Source organism: Leucopleurus acutus, assembly GCF_964270905.1.
Source record: "Leucopleurus acutus genome assembly, chromosome: 14".
Classification (NCBI taxonomy): Eukaryota; Metazoa; Chordata; class Mammalia; order Artiodactyla; family Delphinidae; genus Leucopleurus; species Leucopleurus acutus.
This window is the reverse complement of record NC_139156.1, coordinates 59,954,959-59,977,459: the sequence shown is the minus strand read 5'-3', so window position 1 is coordinate 59,977,459 and position 22,501 is coordinate 59,954,959. Positions and strand designations below refer to the sequence as shown.

General features: G+C 37.9%; 1 protein-coding gene across 2 annotated transcripts in view; it reads right to left on the bottom strand.

Annotated features, from left to right (window-relative positions):
- Window positions 1-22,279, bottom strand: part of MICU1 (mitochondrial calcium uptake 1) — a 198,250-nt gene extending 175,971 nt beyond the window's left edge. For both annotated transcript variants that reach the window (XM_082855096.1, XM_082855095.1), the window contains exon 1: window positions 22,166-22,279. The gene's annotated coding sequence lies outside the window, so the exon portion shown is untranslated. The remainder of the gene's footprint in view (window positions 1-22,165) is intronic.
- Window positions 22,280-22,501: the final 222 nt, after the last annotated feature.

Below are 22,501 nucleotides of genomic sequence, written 5' to 3'. Positions count from 1 at the left end.
TATAGTCATTTTCACAATGTTGATTCTTCCAATCCAAGGACACGGTATATCTCTCCATCTGTTTGTATCATCTTTAATTTCTTTCATCAGTGTCTTATAGTTTTCTGCATAAAGGTCTTTTGTCTCCTTAGATAGGTTTATTCCTAGGTATTTTATTCTTTTTGTTGCAATGTTAAATGGGAGTGTATCCTTAATTTCTCTTTCAGACTTTTCATCATTAGTGTATAGGAATGCAAGAGATTTCTATGCATTAATTTTGTACCTTGCTATTTTACCAAATTCATTGATTAGCTCTAGTAGTTTTCTGGTAGCAACTGTAAGATTCTCTATATATAGTATCATGTCATCTGCAAACAGTGACAGATTTACTTCTTCTTTTCCGATTTGGATTCCTTTTATTTCTTTCTCTTCAATGACTGCTGTGGCTAAAACTTCCACAACTGTGTTGAATAATAGTAGTGGGAGTGGGCAACCTTGTCTTGTTCCTGATCTTAGTCAAAATGGTTTCAGTTTTTCACCATGGAGAATGATACTGGCTATGGGTTGGTCATATATGGCCTTTATTATGTTGAGGTAAGTTTCCTCTATGCCTACTCTCTGGAGGGTTTTTATCATTAATGGGTGTCTGAAAGCTTTTTCTGCATCTATTGAGTTGATCATATGGTTTTTATCCTTCAGTTTATTAATATGGTGTATCACATTGACTGATTTGTGTATATTGAAGAATCTTTGCATTCCTGGGATAAACCCCACTTGATCGTGGTGTATGATACCTTTAATGTGCTGCTGGATTCTGTTTGCTAGTTTTTTGTTTGTTTGTTTTTGCGGTACACAGGCCTCTCACTGTTGTGGCCTCTCCCGTTGCAGAGCACAGGCTCCGGACGCACAGGCTCAGCGGCCGTGGCTCACGGGCCCAGCCGCTCCATGGCATGTGGGATCTTCCCAGATCGGGGCACGAATCCATGTCCCCTGCATCAGCAGGCGGACTCTCAACCACTGTGCCACCAGGGAAGCCCTGTTTGCTAGTATTTTGTTGAGGATTTTTGCATCTACATTCATCAGTAATATTGGCCAGTAGTTTTCTTTTTTTGTGACATCTTTGGTTTTGGTATCAGGGTGATGGTAGCCTTGTAGAATGAGTTTGGGAGTGTTCTGCCCTCTGCTATATTTTAGAAGAGTTGGAGAAGGATAGGTGTTAGCTCTTCTCTAAATGTTTGATAGAATTCACCTGTGAAGCCATCTCCATAGAGCCTTTTTATTGCAATAATAAAACCTGAAACTCATGTCTGATGAAGGAAGAATGGAAGAGTAGCAGTTTCCCTTCCTTGAACAACTGCACAGAAAAACAAATCAACCTAAGAAAGTCTATTCAAACCAAAAGCAAACAAACCATCCAGGAAACTACACAAGTAATGATAACCAATATAAATTTTCTAAGACCACTAGGATGTGCTAATGTGTTGAGATAAGTAAGCTTTTTTCAATATTTAAAATTTCCATAAAACTACATCTCCAGGGCTTCCCCAGTGGCGCAGTGGTTAAGAATCCGCCTGCCAATGCAGGGGACACGGGTTCAAGCCCTGGTCTGGGAAGATCCCACATGCTGCGGAGCAGCTAAGCCCATACACCACAACTACTGAGCCTGTGCTCTAGAGCCCGTGTGCCACAGCTACTGAAGCCCATGTGCCTAGAGCCCATGCTCCGCAACAAGAGAAGCCATCGCAGTGAGAAGCCCGTGCACTGCAACGAAGAGTAGTCCCTGCTCACCGCAACTAGAGAAAGCCCGTGCACAGCAACAAAAGACCCAACACAGCCTAAATAAATAATAAAATAAGTAAATTTATAAAAAAAAAAAAAACTACATCTCCAACTTTCGATTCAACCTTTGGAAATTAGGTAGCCATGGAGTTTTAATGGTTAATAAATACTTTTAATGTACTTAAGAACCATTAGAAAACTACAGGGTGAAAAAAAAATCAGCTATCAATAAGGACAGTTTAAGCACTGCTCCAAAAGAAAACAGTGCCAAGAAAGTACTAACTGCACAAAGCAAAGGTCAGGGTGTGTAGAATTGAAGAGGAAGAAGAGCAGTCTAGAAGAAGCACTGTGGAAAACCACTTTTTACTCGCCACCTCGCCTAAACATCTTTGGTTTATCCAAAATTAAGATACATTTCAATTTCAAGCCCTAACTATGCCTCAAAAATTTTATGGTCACTTTGCCATATTTTTGGCAACACCAGCAGTCACAAAATCTTAGTATATAACAGAAAATTTCATTTAAAATGTTTCTGTTTAAACAATTCTTATTATAGGATAATCCAGTAATATGCTGCTAACCAATATTTGATTATTCATTTGGAATATTCTAAATGTTAACTCTCACAGAATACAAAACTTAATCTTTATCATCAAATCAAAGTAGAAAGTGTTAGGTTAGGATTTGCTATGATGTATATGATTTCAAGACAACAAACAGGCGTAGCTGAAGACATTACAGACGTCTCATTCCTATCTCCCAATATTTTCTCCAAAAGAAATGCAGAACAAGAAACGGAAAATAACTACATGAAAACCATGCATAAGGGCAGAAGGTATATGGGAAATCTCTACCTTCTCCTCAGTTTTGCTGTAAACATAAAATAACTCTTAAAAAAAAGTAAACTCTTTTACAAAATTCATGTGGAATCTCAAGGGACCACAAATAGCCTAAACAATCTCGAAAAAAAGATGAACAAGGTGGAGGACTCTCACTTCCTGATTTCAAAACTTACTACAAAGCTACAGCAATCAAAGCAGTGTGGTATGACATAAAGACAGACATATACCAATGACATAAAATATAGAGAGCTCAGAAGTAAATCTTCACATATATGGTCAATTGATTTTCAGCAAGGGTGTCAAGACCGTTAACAAAGAGAAGACCTCTTTTCAACAAATGGTGTGGAGAAAACTGCATGTCCACATGCAAAAGAATTAAGCTGGACCCTTAGCTTACACCCTATGCAAAAATTAATTCAAAATTGACCACAGATGTAAGCATAACATCTAAAACTATAAAACTCTTAGAAGAAAACACAAGGGAAAATCTTTATAACACTGAATTTGGCAATGGCTTCTTGGACTGAACATCAAAAGCACAGGTAACAAAAGAAAGAATAAACTGACTTCATCAAAATAAAAACTTCTGTGCATGAAATTACAGTATCAAGAGAATGAAAACACAACCCACAGAACAGGAGAAAATATTTGCAAAGCATATGTCTATTAAGAATTAATATCCAGACTATATAAAGAACTCCTACATCTGAACAACAAAAAACAAATAATCCAATTTAAAAAGGACTTGAATAGACATTTCTCCAAAGAAGACACACAAATGGCCAATAAGTACATGAAAAGATACTCAACATCATTAATCATTAGGGAAATGCAAATCAAAACCACAGCGATATACCACTTCACACCCATTAGAATGGCTATTGTCAAAACTAAAAATGCACTTCTCAAACCTTTAAGGTTTTAAAGCTAGAACTCAAATATGTAATGTACTGACATGATAACAATACATCATGGGAATAATATCTCCATCATATGTAGTCCTAAAGTTCTTAATTGTTAATTTCTAGAAGAGCTTAAAATAATTAAACAAAAAATTCAAGGCCACAAAAAAAAATTTTTCAACGCCCTGGAACACAATATATTAGACTTGAATAACACAACTACACATTATTACCTTACAGAACTTCAATCTTTGTGGATTGAAGGATTGTGCAGGATGAAAAAATGCATCAGAAGGAATATTTTAAAAACCAGAAAGGATATATTTTTATCACCATGATCAACAACTTAATGTAATGGACACATATATAATAGAACACTGAACAGCTGTATATTACACACTCCTTTCAAATACACACAAAAATTATAGAAATTAACCACATGAAATGTAATGACGTCAGAGTTTCGCATTTAGAAGTCAAGTGACAGTGGGAGTGGGAAGTTACAGATGAAGGACTGGCCAAATGTTGATAAATAATGAAGCTGGGTAATGGGTACATGGGGATTTTGTATTGTATATTAAGACATTTTTCATAATTTCATATATGTTTCAAATTTTTCACAACAAAAAGTATTTAAAAAGTGATTATAGAGGTTCTGGCTCCAGTTAAGATGAAATGAGCACACTCCTTCCTGTCTGTCCCACTGAATGCAACTGAAAGCCCTGGATGGAATATCTATAGCCCTGGATGGAATATCTATCTAAGGACTCTGAAAAGTAAATGTCAGCAGGCAGAATGGAAAAGGAAATAGATCTCAAGGTAGCGCTGAAATGGAAGTGAGCTTCCAAATTTCTTCCTCTGGTCTCTCCATGCCAGAATTCAAACTTAGCCTGACACTAAACATGTGTACTGGATGCAGACATAAAGATCTCCAAGAAGAGCCATTTATTTCTGGTTTGATGAGTGGGAAAAGGGACTTACATGAGTAAGAGAGAGTGGGAGAAATTCCCTGGATTTGCATGTGTGTGTGTGTGTGTGTGTGTGTTGTGTGTCTTTTTTTGTTTTCTCCCATCCCAGCAACAAAGCACTCCTACAGAGGAACCAGCAGCTGGGAAGTCATGTAAAATCAGAAGAAGGGAAAAATTCTTTTCTAACCAGAGGAACTGTGCTCCAAGAGCACTGGGGCAGCTCTTCTATTTTTCTATCCTCTGTTCACTAGACCCAGGAGGCTGATGTAGTTGAATTATATGACAGGGTAGGGAAAGGAAAATTTCAGGTTTGAATCACAAGAAGCAGGGTCCTTGGGAGCAAGTAAGTGTTGGGGATATCACAAAGAAGAGGAGCTCAATAAAGTGAAACCATAAGGTTCAGTATGATCTCCTGAGCTCACCTCCAAGGTACACATGTAGATCTTACCCTAAGCAGCATAGCAAAGGATCTATGAACTAAAATATGGGGTAGACCACCACCAAGGTTCAAGACTGGGCACTGTGTGGGGCACAAAAGGGTCAAATATGGATAGTACTGAAAAGGCTAAGAAAACTGAACTGACACTGGAACTACAACTCATAAAAGGTGGGTTGGAATTTGCAGCCTGAACCTAACTAGGCCAACTGCCTGCTAAAGAAAAAAAACCAACATTCTTTACAGGATTTAAGTAAGATCTGTAGTGTCAAAACATGATATTCTAGGAGAATTATTTGCTCACAGACCCACTCCAAAAAACTATATAAAGTTCTTCAGATGGAAAAAAAAAAATACTGGAGGGAAACTTGGAAATTCGGGAATGAAGGAAAAGCAACAGAAATTGGCTTTCATCGTTTCTGAAAAGTTTGCTGTAACTCTTACCTTTGTTCCTTTGTGTGTAATATGTCATTTTTCCTCTGAGTACTTGTTATTTGGTGCATGCTAGACTGGTAGCAATGGGTTCTCTGTTGTCCTGGGATAGCCACAATTTTCAACAGTGACCTTGTGTCACTGGGTCTTGTGCATGGAGCTTTCTCAGTGGCCCTGTCTCTCCTCAGATGTAGAGTTCTGAAGATCTCAGCTTCTGGCAGTTTCCTGCCCCTCCCCCAGAGGTTGAGGATTTCTTTTTCTTTTCCTCTTCTCTAGAGTTAACGGATTTTCACCTGTGCTCTGAGGTGACAGGGTTGCCTTACACACTGGTAAAATTAAGTCCAACAACACCACATATTGGCAAAGATGTGAAGCAATGGGAACTCTCACACTTGATGTTGGAAGTGTAAATTGATTCGATCACTTTAGAAAAGTTTGACATTATCTTGATAAATTGTAGACATGAATACCTTTAACCCTGCAATCTTACTGTAGAAAAATTCAAACATATTCTGAGATATGAACAGGAATGTTCATAGCAACACTGCTTGTAATAACCAAAACTAGCAACAACCCAAATGTCTATCAACAGTTAAATGGATAAACATGTCCTAATTCCTAATGTGGATAATGAATAAACAGGGATCCACGTTATAGTCATTAATGAGTAGCTTTATTTTTTTACACACTTCACTTCAAAATAAAATATATTTTTTAAAAAAGCAGTTACTAAATTAATTTTGGAAAATTTATATCCTCCCCCCAAATGCTTTACAAATAACACACTGTAAGTCTCATAAATATAATGTTCAGTGGAGAAGCATATCATAAAAGAATATACATGATTAGATTTCATCTATATAAAGTTCAAAACAAAGTGTTTAGTGATACACATAACCATGATTATAACCAAAATTCTGGAAGATAATTTATCTCCTGAAGAGATAAATTGTTTTATCAAATTATGCTCAGAGACTGAGATTGTCTTTGCCAATGACTTATTTAACACAGGTTAATTGCGGGAATCATATAATAATATGTCACAAGCCAACAGCATACAGGATAATGTCTCTTAATAAGCCAATAAAGAAATATACTCTAAAGCAATGGTAGATTGCTTTGGGTGGTTGATTCAAATGATTACACTATTGTTCCAGGCAAAGGGGAGATGAAAGAAATAAAGCCCAAATTGAGTTGAGGTGTTCCTTTTCTATAAGTTGGTTTTCCAAACAGTCAGCTTAGCCAACCAAGAGCTGCCAGAGCAAACTGAAGTCCCTTGTTGCTAGAGCTGGATGCTAGTGGAATGAAGGCACCAGTGCTGGCTGACAAGATGATCTCCTTCACAAGACCGCTGCACTGTTTTCATCACTGCTGGCAAAGAGTAACCTTGCCACAGCAGGTCTCTGGAGAGTTATTTTAGATCAGCAAAGAGTAGCCTTGCCCAGACTGAACACTCTCAGTAAGTCCTCACAAGTTCTTGGTATTTAAAGTTTAAATGTTCATTACAACATAGTCACTCCTCCATATGTTCACATCAACAAGCACTAGTAGCACAACAACTTTGATGATATCATCTTGACACAGCCTTAGATCACCCTTAGATCAAAACAACTTCACTTAAGCCATAAACAAGTAGGTATGAAATCATAACAAACCAACACACAACAAGCTGTGTGATCAAAGAAGGGCACATCGGGGACTTCTGGGGTGATGTAAATGTTCTTTTTGGCCTGATATGGCTCACTTTTTAAAATTATTCTTTAAAGTGTACATATCTGTTTCATGTAGTCTTCTTTATGTGCTATATGCCATATCTATATGTGATATATACAATATAAAATTCTTTTTTAACGATACCCAACCATTCAAAAGCTGATATTAGGCTGAGTTAATCTAACCATACAAGAGAACAAATCTAAATGGCCTATGTAAACCTACAACCATATCCTCATTTGTAATTTGCTAACTGTCTAATTCATTCATTGCTAAGTCTGTTTGCTTTGCTCATAAAGCTGTAACATGGGAATGTATAGCAAAAGCAGCGGTTGACTAAACCTAACTTTACAAAAAGCTGAGACTAACCCCAGGAAGAGCACATTTTTTAAAAATAAGGGAAACACAAAATTTTGATCAACAATAATGTATTATATGTACCATAGAACAAAGAATACTTTATGCACTTCCCTATTAAATTAAAAAGCTCTAAATCCTACTGAGATATAGAAATATGTGAACATAAAATGAAGGAATCAATATTTAATAAGAATGTCACCTTACATTTGCAGAGAACTTTATATTTTAAAATGCTCCAACAAATACTCTCATTTGCACTATACTCAATTTCCAGACATGGAAAACGAGGTACCTGTATTAAAATGTAATAACAATTCCATGTCAGAACTCAACTGTGAGGCCATGACATGTTTCTCAGAGTCTCATTCAACAGCAAAGAATCTGTAAGAATAATATACATTTCTGCCAAAGGAAGTCTCTTTCTACATAAATAACAATTTCAGCAGAATTTTTTAGTGTTCACAACAACAGACATCTTTATTGATACTCTTTTATAACAATCTGTCTATATTTACGTTCTCTCTAGAAACAAACCTCCTAGGCTGACAGCAATATTAGATATTTCACAGGATGTTTTCCTGCCTTTTTTACCTTTACTCCAATTTCTATTTACCCAGGTACTTCTTTTTTGTTAAAACTTTCGCTTATTTACTTGAAGATGTTTTAAATCTTAGGATTTAATTAAAGCAAAATTAGAACATCACAAATTAAAGTTCTACTAAACATGTAGATAAGTTTGTATTGTTGTATATTGTTTTGTTCTGCTTTGTTTAATAAACTGAGGCCCAGAAAGTTAAGTGTCTTACTCAAGGTAACCTAGTTAACTTGACCTCTCACTGGCCATTAATTTTGAAGTCAGCCAGACCTGTGTTTCTGACTTTGGCAACTTTGTACTTCCACAGAACAGGGATACTTACTGCAAAGAACTATGAGGAGGATTAAATGAGAAAATTCTTGTAAAAAGCTGAGCACAGTAGCAAATTATGAATAAATGTTTGTTTGGAAGGTAATATAAGAGAATGCTGCTAACGGTGATAAATCAAATAAAAACTGTATAGTGTAACATAAATTTCACTAAAGTGTTACATAAACATATAAGGCCTAAATATTTTCCTTTTAATGCAAACCTTTAATTAAAACGCAGAGTAAGGGCTTCCCTGGTAGCACAGTGGTTGAGAGTCCACCTGCCGATGCAGGGGACACGGGTTCGTGCCCCGGTCTGGGAAGATCCCACATGCCGCGGAGGCCGCGGAGCGCTGAGCCTGCGTGTCCGGAGCCTGTGCTCCGCAATGGGAGAGGCCACAACAGTGAGAGGCCCGCGCATACCGCAAAAAAAAAAAAAAAACGCAGAGTAAGACTCCAATCATAAACTTATCTATAATCTATCCTTGCTATCTAATCAAGGAAATGGACATTTTTGTTTCTTTTTCTAATCTAAATACATGGAATACTAATCAAATACATGGAATCACTTTGCCACTAATCAAATACATCTAATCAAATACATGGAATCACTTTGCCATTTCTAAGAAACCTTGTATTTTGACTCAAAATTATCTACTCCAACAAGAAAAAAACAAACAACCCAATTCAAAAATGGGCAAAGGATTTGAATAGACATGTCTCCAAGGAAGATATACAAATGGTCAATAAGTACATGAAAAGATGCTCAACATTATTAGGGAAATGCAAATCAAAACCACAATTAGATACCACTTTACACCCATGAGGATGGCTATTATCAAAAAAACAAACAAGAAACAGAAAATAACAAGTGCTGGAGAAAATGTGAAGAAACTGGACCCTTGTACACGGCTGGTAGGAATGTAAAAGAGTGCAGCCGCTATGGAAAACAGTTAAACATAGAATTACCATGTGATCCAGCAATCCCAACCTTAAGTATATATCCACAAGAATTAAAAGCAGAGATTCAGGGACTTCCTGGTGGTCCAGTGCTTAAGAATCCGCCTTCCAATGCAGATGACCGGGTTTGGTCCCTGGTCAGGGAACTAAGATCCCACATGCTGCAGGGCAACTAAGCCCATGCACTGCAACTACTGAGCCAGCGCACTCCAGAGCCTGCACACCACAACTAGAGAGCCTGCGTGCAGCAAGTACTGAGCCCGTGAGCTCTGAGGCCCGTACACCACAACTAGAGAGAAGCCTGCGTGTGCCACAATGAAGAGTTCGCATGCTGCAACAAAAAGATCCTGCATGCCGCAACGAAGACCCGACACAGCCAAATAAATAAATAAATGCAGAGATTCAAACAGATACTTGTATACCAGTGTTCATAGCAACACTATTCACAATAGCGAAAGGTGGAAATAGCCCAGAAGTCCAACAACAGAAAAACAGATTAAAAAAATATTCTGTGTACATACAATCGATCATTTGGCCTTAAAAAGAAATGAAATTTCGATACATACTACAACATAGTAGTCAGATTCTATTTTTAGCTTTGGGTCCTTTAAATTCCCCTGTACCCCTTATGGCAGCATGTAGTGCAGCTGCAAACGCCTCCAGATCATCATCCACTCTATCCTGCCTGTATGTAAGTTACCCACAACAAACTTCATAAATGCACTTTATGGAGTTGCCTGCTTTGTTTTTTGGTCTCAAAGTTCCTTCTCAGTTCAGAAAATATTATTCAGTATCTCTGCTTTCCAACATGGGTCAACAGTAGGCTATTAGTAGTTAAGTTTGGGGGGAGTCAAGAGCTGTATGTGGACTTTTGACTGCTCGGCGGGGGGCGGGGGGGTGTCGGTGCCCCTAACCTCCACCTTGCTCAAGGGTCAAACATAATTATCAACCTACAAAGAGGGAACCAAGAAACTATATACCCAGACCTCACTCTCCTCCCATCCGCTGCCACTGGCCAAACCCTACTGGATACCAGAGCGAATGGAGCTAGTAGCATGTAGTCCATAAAGGTCAGCTTCTTGGAGCACAAGCAGGATGGAGAAGGGTAAAGAGTGAATACAGGGACTTCCCTGGCGGTCCAGTAATTAAGACTACACACTTCCACTGCAGGGGGAATGGGTTCGATCCCTGGTCAGGGAACTAAGATCCCCACATGCCGCAGCAGCCAAAAACAAAAGAAGAGTGAATATAGAGGGGGCAAATGAAGACTATCGGGCACAATATGACATACTGCTTTCCTTCACATTTCTATTTTATTATACAAAAGGAGGAATTATAATCAACATATTTTTCAGTACAAAGAAGTTGTTCCTGTTGCCACAAAAAGTAGGGAAGTGAATAGGTTAAAAAGAGAAAGGTTTTTTGTTGTTATTTAAAAAGAAAAGGAACGTACACATTTTTGACAAGAGGATTCAGTACACAGTCTGCCACAATACCCTTACAAACACAGAGATAAAATATGAAGAAAGAAAAAGGAACAATATACCAGAATATTAGAGCTAAAAGAGACCTCAGAAATTTTCAGTACAAAAGGAAACTGGCCAGAGAGGATGATTCTTCAAGAAACGTCATCAAAATCATAAAGCTACTTAGCAGCAAAGTTGGAAACAGAAACTAGGTCTATAACTCCCATAACTCCTTGTCTAATTTTTTCATCATACTTATACTATAGAAATAAAGCTGGAAATGCTTCATATTGGGAAAATTAACTAGCAAACAAGTTAAAAAACAATAACCACCACTAAGACTCATAGGTTAGCATGCTTCTTATAGTAGTAGAACCCTAGGTTTCCCACAATAACAACATTCTGCCCTCTACCCTCTTAACCAAAAAATGACACTTTGTGAATCTTAATACAGTACACATAGTACCTAGAAGTTGAACAGAGACTTAACCTGAGCTTAAAGAAAATATGCAGTCAGGAAAGAAATTATCAGTGAGTTGAGAGCCATTTTCCTATAGAGCATGAAATTAAAACCTCTGGGTTAAATAAGTAATGGGAGTAATCTAAAGCTTTGACAATTGAATTGCTCCTTCAAAAGCTAGGCTATATATGAAGAATGCATACTCCATTGGTCAGGATGAACACAAAAATCACTTCCTAAAAAGGACACTAATTACATACTTAGTTAAAAAAAAAAAAGAGTAAAAATGGAGTACCTGGAAGACAAAACCCATAACATCAGTTATAAAGAGAAACTAATGAAAAAAAAAAGGAGAGAGGAACTAAGTGTTAAGGATTAAATTATTTATAAAAGTAAAAGCAAATTAAAAATGGCTTCTTTTGGGACATCCCTGGTGGCGCAGTGGTTAAAATCTGCCTGCGAATGCAGGTGACACAAGATCGATCCCAGGCCCAGGGAGATCCCACATGCTGTGGAGCAACTAAGCCCATGTGCCACAACTACTGAGCCTGCACTCTAGAGCCCGTGTGCCACAACTACTGAAGCCCGTGCACCCTAGTGCCCGCCTGTTACAACTACTGAGCCCGCATGCTGCAACTACTGAAGCCTGTGCGCCTAGAGCCTGTGCTCCGCAACAAGTGAAGCCACTGAAACGAGAAGCCCACGCACTGCAATGAAGGGCAGCCCCAACTCATTGCAACTAGAGAAAGCCCGCACACAGCAACGAAGACCCAAAGCCAAAAAACAAAAAAAGGCTTCTTTTCCAGAAAAGAAAGCTATTAACGGGGCTTCCCTGGTGGTGCAGTGGTTAAGAATCCGCCTGCCAATCCATGGGACATGGGTTCGAGCCCTGGTCCAGGAGGATCCCACATGCCACGGAGCAACTAAGCCCGTGTGCCACAACTACTGAGCCTGCGCTCTAGAGCCTGTGAGCCACAACTACTGAAGCCCGCGTGCCTACAGGCTATGTTCCGCGACAAGAGAAGCCACTGCAATGAGAAGCCCACGCGCCACAACGAAGAGTAGCCCTCATCGCCACAACTAGAGAAAGCCTGCGCGCAGCAACAAGGACCCAACTCAGCCCTAAATAAATAAATAAAATTTTTTAAAAAGATATTAACATCAAACCTTTATAGTTCATTTAAAAACTTTCAGACACTCAAAAAATTTCAAAGAATACTATTATGAACACCACATGTACATTACCTAGATTGAACAATTAACATTTCACCTATTTGCTTCATCTATCTATATCTATCAGGCTATTTTTAAGGCAGACAACTTCAAAGTTACAGACATTAAAACACTTCAAATATTTCAATAATGTTTTCCTACATAGCTACAATACCATTATCACACTTATTCAAATTAACTGCAATTTCCTAATATCTTCTAATAGTAGTACGTATTCAAACTTCCACAAAATATATAGCTGATTTTTCAAACTAGGATCCACACAAAAATCATGTATTATCTTTGGTTTTGTTTCTCCAATCTCTCTAATCTAGGACAGTTCCTTCATATACAACCTTTTTCTCCCCTGACCACCCTAATCTTATTTTATTAGCTATACATAACATAAAATTTATCCACACCCAGTAGAATGACTATTATGTTTGTTTGTTTATTCATTATATGAAAGTGGAATCCTTAGAAAAAAAAACAAAAAAAGAAAGTGGAATCTTTGTGCACTGCTAATGGGAACGCAAGACGGTGCAGTCACTACAAAAAACAGTACGGCAATTCCTCAAAAAATTAAACATAGAATTACCATATGATCCAGCAATTCCACTCTGGGGTATATACCCAAAAGAACTGAAAGCAGGGACTTGAAAAGGTGTTTGTACACCCATGCTTATAGCAGCACTATTCACAGTAGCCAAATGGTGAAAGCAACACGAGTGTCCATCAACATGAATGGATAAACAAAATGTGGTTTATAAACACAATGGAATATTACTCAGCCATAAAAAGGAAGGAAATCCTGACACATGCTCCAACATGTATGAATCTTGATGACATTATGCTAAGTGAAATAAATCAGTCACAAAAAGATAAACACTGTATGATTCTGCTTAGATGAGGCACCTAGAGTAGTCAAAATCACAGAGACAGAAAGTAGAATTGTGGTTGCGAGGGACTGGAAGGAGGGGTATTGGAGAGTTATTTAATGGATGCAGCAATTCACTTCTACATGATGAAAATAGCTCTTGAGATGGATGATAGTGATGGTTTCACAAGAATCTGAATGTACTTAATACCACTGAAGTGTACACTTAAAAAATGGTTAAGATGGGGCTTCCCTGGTGGCACAGTAGTTGGGAGTCCACCTGCCAATGCAGGGGACGCGGGTTCGTGCCACGGTCCGCGAGGATCTCACATGCCGCGGAGCAGCTGGGCCCGTGGGCCATGGCCGCTGGGCCTGCGCGTCCAGAGCCTGTGCTCCGCAATGGGAGAGGCCACAACAGTGAGAGGCCCGCGTACCGCAAAAAAAAAAAAAAAAAAAAAAAAAAGGTTAAGATGTTAAATTTTATATTATGTGTATTATACCACAATTTTTAAAACTGAAGAAAAAGGAAGGAAATTCTGATACATCCTACAACATGCATGAACCTTAAAGACTTACATTAAGTGAAACAAGCCAATCACAAAAAGACAAATACTATACGATTCCACATATATGACAAACCTACAGTAGTGAAATTCAAAGAAACAGAAAGTAGTATGGTGATGCCAGAGACTGAGGGGAGAAGGAAGTAGAGAGTTATTGTTTAATGGGCATAGTTTTCTGTTTGGGAAGAAGAAAAAATTCCAGAAATGAATGGTGGTGATAATTGTACAACAATGCAAATACACTTTATGCCTGCCAATTGTATACTTTTAAATGTTTTTTTTAAATGGTAATTTTTTTAAAACAGTGGTAAAATATACATGAAATTTACCATTTTAACCACTTTAAAGCTTATATTAAGTATATTCACCACACTGTGCAATCACAGCACAACCCTAATTTTTTAACAGAACAGGACATTTATATTGCATTTCTCAAATTCTGTATTTATCTAATTGCTTCCTTGTAGAATGGTTTAAATATTTCTCTAGCCCCTTTATTTCCTGTAAACTGGAAGTTACATCTTGACTTAAGTTTTCTTCTCCCATGTCTAATCTGCCATTAATAACATCAAGTGTATCTTTCATCTCACACTGTAGTTTCCATCTCTGGAGGTTCAGTTGGGTCTTTTTCATATCTTCCATGTTTCTATTTAAACATTCAATCTTTCTTCTAGTTTCCCGACCATACAGAATACAGTTTTAAAAAACTGTTTTACCATCCCTCTCCACTAATTCTATCACCTGTGTCCTTCTGCTTCAGTTTTCATTGTTTTTCTTGTCATTATGAGTCATATTTTCCTGCTCCTTTGCATGCCTAGTAATTTCTGATTGGACGCCAGACACTGAATTTTACCTTTTTGGGTGCTGGATATTTTTGTATTCCTGAATCTATTCTTGAGCTTAGTTCTAGGACATGAATACGTTACTTGGAAACAGTTTGACTGTTTCAGGTCCTGCTTTTAAGTTTTTTGGCTGGGTCAGAGCAGTGTTTAGTTTAAGACTAATTTACCCCACTGTGGTTTGGCTTTCTGTAGCTTGTTACCAACAGTTAACCTTGATCCAAGAATATTAAATGCAAAATTCCAGAAATAAACAATCCATAAGTTTTAAACTATGTGCTATTCTGAGTAGCCTGATGAAATCTCACACTGTCCCACTCCATGCCCCGTCCCCTGTCCCGCCTGCCCCCTGTATGAATCGTCCCTTTGTCCATCATATTCATGCTTAATATGCTACTCACCAGTTAGTATATACAGGCTTTGGTACTCCCCAGTTTCAGGCATCCACTGGGGGTCTTCGAATGTATCACCCACAGATAAGGGGAGACTACTGTACTCCACCTGGTGACCTGTTAAAATATATTCCACTCTGGCTGGTAGGAAAAAACACTATCCCTGCCTTTGTTCGCTCTTTTCAGGTAGTTCTTTTCCTAGCCTCGGTGAGTTATTGTTTAATGGGTGTAGTCACTGATCAATTCTCAGCTGAATACATGAGGGTTCTCCCTCCTTCTGACTCTCTCATCTCTAGCATTCTGCCCAGCAAACTCCAGCTGTCTTGGCCTCCCCAGACTCTCTCAATTCAGGAAGACCACTGTTCTCTGCCTGGGTTCGCCCTCCCTACTCTGCAGCTGGGAAATGCTCTCCAGGCAGCAAGCCAGAACAATCACAGAGCTCACCTCGTTTGTTTCCCATCTCTCAGGGATCACTGTCCTTTGCTGCACAATGTCCAAAATCCAGGAAACAACTGTTTTGTATATTTTGTCTCCCCTTTTAGCAGCTCCAGGTGGGAGGGTAAATATGGTCCCTGTTATTCCTTCTTCACAGGAAATGGAAGTTAAGATCAATTTTTGTCCCTTTTATTCCTCATTGTCTTTGTAAATTATTTTAAAGCAACTCTCAGACATGGTATCATTTCACTGCTATATAGTTTAGTATGCCTCTCCAAAAATATCGACTTTCTTTTTAGATAAACATGTCACTGTTATACTTAACAAATTTAACAATAATTCCCTGGTATCATCTAATGTCCAGTCCATATTCCAATTTCCCCAACTTTTCAAAAAATTCTTTTGCTTGTAAACAACTGGTTGTTCAAATTCTCTTTAATGCTAGCATCTAATGAACACTACTCTGTGAGGGATACTATGCTAAATGTTTGATATCCATTACCTTATTTAATCTCAATAACCCTGAGCTAAGTATTATTATCACTTCTATTTTACTGAGAAGGACACCAAAACTCAACACTTTTAAGAAATTTGCCAGTGGATGGCAGGGTAGAGTTTCTCTGATCCCAAGGCCATTGCTCTTAACCATTATGCTTCATTACCATCTCAGGAATTATGAGGATAGAAAGTCAGATGATATCAATGCTTAAGTTGATAATCAAATTCTGAAACAACTTAATTTAAATGTTATCATAGATCAAAGACCCAAGAAAATTAGCAATGCTTCTTTATTTGAAATACATTACAATAGAATCTACTTGATCATTTTTAAAAATACAATTTCCAAATCTAAAAGTAAGTTTTATTTGAACAAGGAAAATGATTGAAATACAAATTAACTATCATCTGAAACTAGCAAATGTAGATATAAGTGTATTTATAATAATCCACAACAATTCTGTCAAATAGAATGTGTTGGGATGATAGAAATGTTTCATATCTGCACTGTTCAACACAGTAACCACTAAAACAACCCAATCAAAAAATGGGAGGAAGACCTAAATAGACATTTCTCCAAAGAAGACATACAGATGGCCAAGAGGCACATGAAAAGATGCTCAACATCGCTAATTATTAAAGAAATGCAAATCAAAACTATAATGAGGTATCACCTCACACCTGTCAGAATGGTCATCATCAAAAAATCTACAAACAATAAATGCTGGAGAGGGTGTGGAGAAAAGGGAACCCTCTTGCACTGTTGGTGGGAATGTAAATTGATACAGCCACTATGGAGCACAGTATGGAGGTTCCTTGAAAAACTAAAAATAGAATTACCATATGATCCAGCAATCCCACTACTGGGCATATACGCAGAGGAAACCATAACTCAAAAAGACACATGCACCCCAATGTTCACTGCAGCACTATTTACAATAGCCAGGTCATTGTAGCAACCTAAATGCCCATCAACAGACAAATGGGTAAAGAAGATTTGGTACATATATACAATGGAATATTACTCAGCCATAAAAAGGAACGAAATTGGGTCATTTGTAGAGATGTGGATGGACCTAGAGACCGTCATACAGAGTAAGTCAGAAAGAGAAAAACAAATATTGTATAGTAACACATATATGTGGAATCTATAAGAATGGTACAGATGAACCTGTTTGCAAGGCAGAAATAGAGACACAGACGTAGAGAACAAACGTATGGACACCAAGGTGGGGATGGGGCAGTGGGATGAATTGGGAGATTGGGATTGACATATATACACTAACTAATATGTATAAAATAGATAACTAATGAGAACCTGTTGTATAGCACAGGGAACTCTACTTCACTTCACTATACAGTAGAAACTAACACAACATTGTAAAATAACTATACCCCAATTACCTAAAGTCACCATAAATTCTGATCTGAACTTCCAAGGTGCTCAATGCTTAGCTTCCCTTGCATAGTGAAGGAACAGGCTATCTTCCACTTACTGAGCTTTACTGAGCTCAGAGTTTGTGTAAAGTTCACTCAATACATTCCCCCAGCCTGACAGTTATACTTGGAGGAGGCAATCTTTACTTTTTATGTTTTTTTAATTGAAGTATAGTTAATTTACAGTGTTGTGTTAGTTTCAAGTATACAGCAAAGTGATTCAGTTATACACACATATATGTGTGTGTGTGTGTCTATATATATATATATTCTTCTTCAGATTCTTTTCCACTTTAGGTTATTACAAGATATTGAGTATAGTTTCCTGTGCTATATAGTATGTCCTTGTTGTTTACCTATTTTATATATTGTAGTATATATATGTTAATTCCAAACACCTAATTTATCTTTCCCCTGCCCCAGCCCCACTATCCCCTTTGATAACCATAAGTTTGTTTTCTATGTCTGTGAGTCTGTTTCTGTTTTGTAAATAAGTTCATTTGTATCATTTTTCAGATTCTACATATAAGTGATATCATATGTTTGCCTTTCTCTGTCTGACTTACTTCACTTAATATGATAGTCTCTAGGTCCATCCATGTTGCTACAAATGGCATTATTTCATTCTTTTTTATGGCTGAGTAATATTCTGTCGTATATGTGTACCACATCTTCTTTACCCATTCATCTGTCAATGAACATTTAGGTTGTTTCCATGTCTTGGCTATTGTAAATGGTGCTGCTGTCAACACTGGGGTGCATGTATCTTTTCCAATTAGAGTTTTCATCTTTTCCAGATACACGGCCAGGAGTGGGTTGCAAGATCATATGGTACTCTATTTTTAGTTTTTTAAGGAACCTCCGCACTGTTCTCCATAGTGGCTGCGCCACATTACACTCCCACCAACAGTGTAGGAGGGTTCATTTTTTTCTACATACCCTCTCCAGCATTTATTATTTGTAGATTTTTTGATGATGGACATTCTGACTGCTGTGAGGTGACACCTCATTGTAGTTTTCATTTGCATTTCTTTAATACTTAGTGATATTGAGGCTTTTCATGTGCCTGTTGGCCATCTGGATGCTTTCTTTGGAGAAATGTCTATTTAGGTCTTCTGTCCATTTTTTTGACTGGGTTGTATTCTTTATATATATCAAGCTGTGTGAGCTTAAGCAATCTTTAAAAACTTAGGCAGTCTGCTAATAATTATGTAGTTTAAACAAAGTTTTCTCATTTATTGCTATATCTGCAATATAGAATTTTAAAACCTGCTAACATCAAGACAAACTGAATAAAGAACCATCTTGCTAATTCTGCAGACCCCTATATATTTTAAACTCTCTGGGGCTAAGCATTCTGAAATTGGGAAAATAAACTCTTCTAGACATTTTTTGTCATTGTTATTATTAACAATTACATTTAATGAGAATCCACTACATCCTAGGCACTTGGCATATGTTAATTAATCCTTACAAGACCCTTATGAGATAGGTATTATCATCTCCATTTGTAAATGAAATAATCTCAAGTTCAGAAAGATTAAGTAACTTGCTCAACATCAAGAAGTGATGGAGTTGGGTTTTAGAATATAGACCTGCCTGTCTAAACTAAAGCCTGTTAGCCAATTGTTAGCCACCAATGTTAGCAATTAAAGTTCAAATGTCCATTGAATCAAGCTACTAACATCTTTTAAATGAAAACAAGAGTAAACAATATGTTGCTTCTATTATATTTTCTCTTAAAATATAATGAATTGTCAGAATAATCCATAAAGATATAAAACCAGACATTAATGTTAACTGTAGATTTAAAGTTAACACCCAGTGACAACAATTAGCGACAATTATCTTTTATATTTTATACAATGCTCAAAATGAAGTCGTTTCTATGCAGATTTTTGAACATGGAATAATTAAAAGAATCAGCATGTAATCATATTTACTATATACACTTAAATATTTAAAACACTTTTATTTACTGTTTATAAACTACAGTTTATATAATCAAGTTCACCCACAGTACAAAAAATACTTACCAATAATCAATTTTAACAAGCTGGCCAAATATACAATATATTTAAAGTTAGAAAACCTGAATACTCCAGAGCATGTGTACTTATACATGTAATAACAATACAAATAGGCGCAAAGAGTTTAAATTTCAAGTTTTATAAATTAATAAAATAATACACATTAAAAAAGGAAAAATCAACATGTAAATTTTAAAATACAATTAATTTATACTGGGAAAGGAAAGAAATTAATTTTTTTAAATATATGTAAAATTATTTTAGTGAACATCTGCTGTTTTTGTCTGCCCAGCAATCTTTCTGCCTTCTCCAGGAAATGATACCTCAATTTTCCTTTAGGAACTGTATGTCACCTACCCTTAATTCATGTGGTTTGAAAATGTATCCCCCTCCACCCCACTCCAGGGTGGGAATAAGGTCCAATCCTGGCCACACAAAGCATTCCATCTGTCTGGCCACAGAGATTGCCTCTAAGATGGGTAATGACCCAAGTCAGGCCAAGGAGACTCCCACACAGTAGTTTGGTGTTATCATAGAGAAAGGGAAATCTCTCTTCTGGAGTTTCTGAGGTTGTAGGATGTAAGCCTAATACTATTAGTACAATTTTTCCCAGGGACTCTGACTCCAGACTCTACATTTCCACACTGATTCCCAAAAATGCAAGGGGAACTAGTGGTTACCTGGTGGCAGGGAAAGGATAAATTAGGATTTCAACTTTGTGTCATACTTTCTACAATGTTTCTATTTTTCAAAAATAAGCACATATTACTTTTATAATAGGAAATATAAAACATTTAAAAATACTACCCCTGTGTTTTCTTCTCAAATACGCTGAGATATCAATATTTCATGTCTTAAAAGCATTAATAATTTTCTCATAATTTACCAAAGTGAGTAAACATCTACTTAAAAAGAATCAGCTTTTTCCCTTGGCACGAAATCAAGCTATTTTCATTTTGAGTGGGCGGAAAAAAGCTGTGAGTAAACTTTTTTAAAAAATTGGCTCTCTTTTAAAGGAAATAGTAAAAAAAACTCTACTCCTTACGGAAAAAAAAATGGTAAACATTCAGCAATTGCTGCAGCCATTGTAAAAATTGCTCAAGAGGGAAAACTAAAGATTGAAAGTGGCCAAATTAGGTATAATAACTTTATCACTTTTGTCCTATAATTCTGAATAATATAAAATCTTAAGTGTCTGTTAAATCTTTCAGTTATAATTATTTTACATAATATTGCATTATGGGAGAAATTACATACCATTGTTAAATACAGGAAAGTCACTCTCAAAATGCACCCCTTGGAATTGTTAAAAAGTCTACTGAATATAGTAAATGTTCTATAGATTATAAATGAAGATAGCAATACACTCTTTTGTTCTCTTGCTCTTATTAGTTTCTATCACTCTTTCCTTTTCTCCCCAGGCACAAAACCAACTCCTGAATCTTTCCTTTTTGTTAGCATTACTTTGTGTCTTATAATCCTCAGTAAGGACACTTAGAGCAGCTGGAGGCCAGAGCCACCTTCTCACAAACAAGTGGCAGTGGGTTCTAAAAATTTTTTAGAATAAGGCAATATTTAACAAGCTCAATACCTTACCCAACGCTAGGAAGATAACGGGTGGTCGAACTGGCCAACACCTGTCTCAAGATGCTGACATTTTATTAATTTGTCATACAGTTTAATGAAACCTAAACTCTCCTACAGCTATCAACCCCAAACTGTTTCACTCCTTTCTACTGCTAGATCACTTGCACATGTAACTCAAAGGAATACTTTAACATAAACAAAGGTATACCCAAGAAACTGCCCCCAAACCGATAGACACATCTATTGATACTTATAAAACAGAAATAAAATAGGACTTTCCAGGTACCACAAGGAAAATAAAGTATTTTACTCTAGTCCCTTAACTATAATATGGTTATTCTACTTATATTTACAAATATCTACAATACTTTTTAGGCATCTGAAAGAGAAGATAAAGAAACCATAAACCATAACACAACAGAGATCGCAACCTAAAGAACAGTTCGTTTTAAACTCTTTTCCCAACAGTCACACTGAGTCAATAACGCCCGGCTCATTCTCAAAGCATCGTATTGTGGGCCAGGACAGTATGGTGAGAAGGAAACTCGACAGAGAATGAAAACTGGTTACGGCACTGGGAAAGAGAAAAACTGAACAGTCCAAGAAGCCTGCACTTTGTTATGTTCCTTCAGGTCCCAGTGATTTTTCCACTTCTTCCTTCGTTTCAAAGATTAACACTTCCCCCATAAGAGATCTAACTGTAAACTCCGCACCCACTTCCAACCACATCCACAAATCCCAAGGATGTGTCCCTGGTCACCCGTGAGAAGAGGGACGTCAACGCTCAAGTGAACCCTGAGGTTGGGAACTCGGTAGAAGTTCTCCTGGCACAGGGAGAAGGGACTGGGTGAGGTGAAGGAAAGCTGAGGAAGGGAAGCAGGCAGGATTAAGGACTGCTCTCAAACCCCTAAACTGAGCACATCAGGGAGAGACAGCTATCCCGCTCGACCAGAGAAGTCGCCTGACCCCAGAGCAGACAAACAGCCGGAAACAGCCGGCCCCGGAGGTCAAATCCGTAAAGCTGTTTCGCATCCCCTTCCCTTTCGTCTTTCCTAAAAGGCTGTCTCCTCATACCCTTCAGAGTCCAGGACTTACCCGTCCACGCTGGAGCTCCAGCTGCTTCTCCGTCAAAGCCGCCCACCTCTGAAAACCATAGAGACGAAGAAACAGGCGAGACCAGCCTCCAGCTCCACCGCCCATCCTCACGTGACGCTCCTAGCCGCTGAGCCTGTCGGGATCGTGGTGAAATGCGTGTGGGAGGGGCACGGAGGAAAAGGAGTGGGGAGAGCCCAGGGAGGCAACCGGCCCCTCCCCGGCCTCGGGCCCCGCCCCGGCCTCGGGCCCCGCCCCCTCAGTGTTTAGGCGGGAAGGTGAGAGAGTACCCAGAAGCTCTCTGGCCGTTTCTCTGGCGTTCGTCCCTCCCCGCCCCCG